The sequence below is a fragment of the Poecilia formosa genome, unplaced genomic scaffold (genome assembly GCF_000485575.1).
Source record: "Poecilia formosa unplaced genomic scaffold, Poecilia_formosa-5.1.2 Scaffold402, whole genome shotgun sequence".
Taxonomy (NCBI): domain Eukaryota; kingdom Metazoa; phylum Chordata; class Actinopteri; order Cyprinodontiformes; family Poeciliidae; genus Poecilia; species Poecilia formosa.
In genome coordinates, this window is record NW_006800341.1 from 76,007 (window position 1) to 79,984 (window position 3,978).

Sequence of the window (3,978 nt, forward strand, 5' to 3'; positions counted from 1 at the left end):
AGTAATTGTGCAGAAGGACCGCGCGGCGTTTCACACGGGGGACAGCCAGATTAGGGTACAACAGATATTGATTTTTTTTTTTCTTTCTCAGTGCGCAGTTGACGAAGAGCGGAGGCGCGAACGAGCGGCGCTCGTTTGACGCGGAGACAGGCGTCACCGGGGAGCGCGAGCGCACACAACAGCTTGACACTATCGTCGCCGGGAACGCACGCACGCGCGCGGGTTTGGCTTGGGTGAGCACAAGGTGGTGATGCCACGACAAGTGGTGCTGTGCACGTGCGCCCAACCGCCCCGTGCGACCTCATTTTTCCGAGAATAGGCGATACTCGCTCGGTAAAGCGACAGCAAGAGAGAGAAGCCCACGAGGACATAGAAGAAGAACGCGTCAGTTTTTATGCGCAGTTAAGATATATTTATTTAAGACAGAAAAATAGGAATAAGTGTGCGAGTTGTTGTAGTAGAGTGCATGACATCAGCCAGGCCATTTTTTTTAACTTAATTTAAAACAGAAAGAATTGCTGAAATAATAATAAATTATATTGTAATATAATTGTACCACACTACACTTTTAAGAAATATATTAAATAAAAGTATGCATTTATAAAATATGTATTTGCTCAAGTGTAGCAATGAAACAAAATGCTTTTAAAGATAGTTTGCTTATATTTTAAAATATATGCTCAAAATAAATGTTTTTTTAAATTCACTTAAAGCTTACTTTAAAAGTAAACTATTAAATATACTGAAGTTTCAGTAAGTTTTAAATTGCATCTCAGTGTATACTTTAGGCTAATGAAGTATGCCTTTTTAGGGGCCTTAATAATCTTTTACTATTTTGTTAAAATGGCAAGGAATTAAATAAAAAATCCTGATAGTGGAACTTAATGCAATGTTGTTTAATAAAGTAATAAATAAATATGTTAGGCCTCAAAACGTCAAACATTTACAAATTAGTGACAGAGGTTCTACAATAAAAACAATGCTTGTCCTTAACACTAAATGGAGTAGATATCTTCAGTTTTACATACCTCCGAATATGGTCTGTTGTTTTCAGTTTTTTAACTAAAACAGGGAAGCTGCCTTTACCCAACCCATTTTCAGATGTATGACGTAAAATCTGTTAGAGAACGGCATTAGCTCCAGTTCACACTCCAGACCAGAGGGTGGCAGTAATGCACACTTTCAGTTTTTTTGAAACGCGCGATAAGAAGAACAGCCTCATCGGGAAGCTGGGGAGAAGAGATGCTGTTCAAATTCGCAATTTTTACTCCATAGTATTACCTTAAAAGTAGAGAGGGCCTAGTTAGTAGTTTTGGTAAATTCTAGCTGGTGACCTCCTGCTCCGAGTTAGATGATAATACAACAGGACAAGAACTGGGAGGAAATGAAATCTGAGTCACAAAAGGAGCCCGAAGGGATCAAGGCTGTTTGCTTCAAAATGCTAATTATCTTTGTTTAATTATAAACAGTGCAGTACATATATAAACAAACTTAAGTTGGTTTAAGAAATAGTTAGCCTTTTTTGGTGATTTTTATGCTTGTTATTATAACAGTCATTCAACTTTATGTTATAACTGCATGGAGGGTCTCTGTGTTGAGACTTAATATAATTTTCTTCATAAACTTAACTTGGTTTAGTTAAGCTCAGTATGCCAAAGAGACTTTGACATTGTGAGGCTGTGGTTATAACTCGTTCATCATTGTTTTTATCTTCAATATATTTTTGCAGTCTAAGCAAATTAAGATGAAAGAGGAAGCCAGGGATCAGGAATTAGAAAACCTAAAGACTTTCCTGTCTCAGAAGAGGTTCTGGCTCCACCAGATCACCAACCAGTTCTGAGGATGAACCTCCACATCGTCTTCATGATGGAAGGCTTTTTTTTTTTTTTACACTGAGCAGCTGACTACATTTCTAACAGCAGCAAAACTGATGTGTTTCCAACACTAAATGCCTAACAAATGTGTTAAGGATTTAATACATTTGTTAAATTCTTAACATATGTCAAAATATTGAAAATAATTTGACAGAATTTATTCCCCTTGTTATTTGTTGTTGGCTTTCAGGGCACTGTGATGGACTGGTGACCTGTCCAGGGTGAACACTGCCTCTCATCTGATGGCTGCTAGAGATGGGCACCACCAGCCCCCCACACCACCCTGCAAGAATCAGCGTGTTCAGATCATGGATGGAAAGCTTTTAAGGTAGTTTGTCTCCCTTAAGTTCACACTTGAAACAACTTCATAATTAATGCCAGCATCAACTGATTTTATGATATCGCTGACTATTTTTTTTCTACTTCTAACATGAACAGGCAAATAAGACACCCAGAAATGTTTTTTCACCCCAGGCATCCGGTCCCAGTCATCATCAGTTCTGATGTTGCCACATACATAGCAAGTAAACAACGTCTTAAAATTGTAAGTCTTACTTTTTTCTTTGCTGTTTTTCTGTACTCTTTAAAATACAACTGCTTTCTCTGTTTAATTGCTCTATTGTNAAAACCTAAAGACTTTCCTGTCTCAGAAGAGGTTCTGGCTCCACCAGATCACCAACCAGTTCTGAGGATGAACCTCCACATCGTCTTCATGATGGAAGGCTTTTTTTTTTTTTTACACTGAGCAGCTGACTACATTTCTAACAGCAGCAAAACTGATGTGTTTCCAACACTAAATGCCTAACAAATGTGTTAAGGATTTAATACATTTGTTAAATGCTTAACATAAGTCAAAATATGGAAAAATATTGAAAATAATTTGACAGAATTTATTCCCCTTGTTATTTGTTGTTGGCTTTCAGGGCACTGTGATGGACTGGTGACCTGTCCAGGGTGAACACTGCCTCTCATCTGATGGCTGCTAGAGATGGGCACCACCAGCCCCCCTCACCACCCTGCAAGAATCAGCGTGTTCAGATCATGGATGGAAAGCTTTTAAGGTAGTTTGTCTCCCTTAAGTTCACACTTGAAACAACTTCATAATTAATGCCAGCATCAACTGATTTTATGATATCGCTGACTATTTTTTTTCTACTTCTAACATGAACAGGCAAAGAAGACACCCAGAAATGTTTTTTCACCCCAGGCATCCGGTCCCAATAATCATCAGTTCTGATGTTGCCACATACATAGCAAGTAAACAACGTCTTAAAATTGTAAGTCTTACTTTTTTCTTTGCTGTTTTTCTGTACTCTTTAAAATACAACTGCTTTCTCTGTTTAATTGCTCTATTGTTTTTATTTTTTTCTAGATTTCTGTTAAGTGCAGTGGTGCAGTGAATGGGAATGTTCTGTGGTTGATCCTCACTGTTCTTAGGAAGACGAAATGTCAGTTTGTCTGAAGTAATACTGGAATACTATGACATTGAATTAAAACAATAGTTTTTTTTTATTTTTCACACTTCCTCTAAAGTGTACCTATTGTTTTATTGTGCTAATTTTCATAAGCATGTTGTCTGTAAACATTTAATATATTGACAATTTGTACAATTCTGTGATAGTATATTAGCAATGCTCTCTTGAAAAATGAGAATATACTGAAGACACAATGTAAGTTTTTTCAGCCGGAAAGTGTGTTGTAATTGATCCTTCTGTGTTCTGGTGTCCTGATGTGTTGGCAGTACTGCAGTGTGTATGAAGCATATAATGTACAAAGTGGCAAAGAACAATAATAAAAGACATTAAGTAACTAAAAAGTGTACTTCATTAGCAATTATATTAAACCAAAGTGTAATTGTAGCATACTGTGATCACACTAATAATATAAAAAATATGTAATGTTTATATACTTAAAATACATTATAAACATATTTTAAATGTAATTTGATCACAAAAATAGTGCACTTAAGATATACTGATCAAGCATGTTTATATTACATAAAAAGCCATGTTAAAGCATAAAAAGTATAACTTTAGTTGTTCCAAAAAAGCACATTATAGTACCCTTAGTACACTTTAAATTGTGATTTTCTACCATTTAATTA

General features: G+C 36.3%; 1 long non-coding RNA gene across 2 annotated transcripts; it reads left to right on the forward strand.

The window, feature by feature from the left end:
• Positions 1–2,074: 2,074 nt before the first annotated feature.
• LOC107833528 (uncharacterized) lies at positions 2,075–3,735 on the forward strand. Of its 2 annotated transcripts, none has more exons than XR_001659274.1 (3): positions 2,075–2,202; positions 3,046–3,151; positions 3,247–3,735. It is a non-coding gene; the product is annotated as an uncharacterized LOC107833528 (long non-coding RNA). The 2 variants fall into 2 exon arrangements; XR_001659275.1 differs by lacking the exon at positions 2,075–2,202 and adding an exon at positions 2,899–2,935.
• Positions 3,736–3,978: the final 243 nt, after the last annotated feature.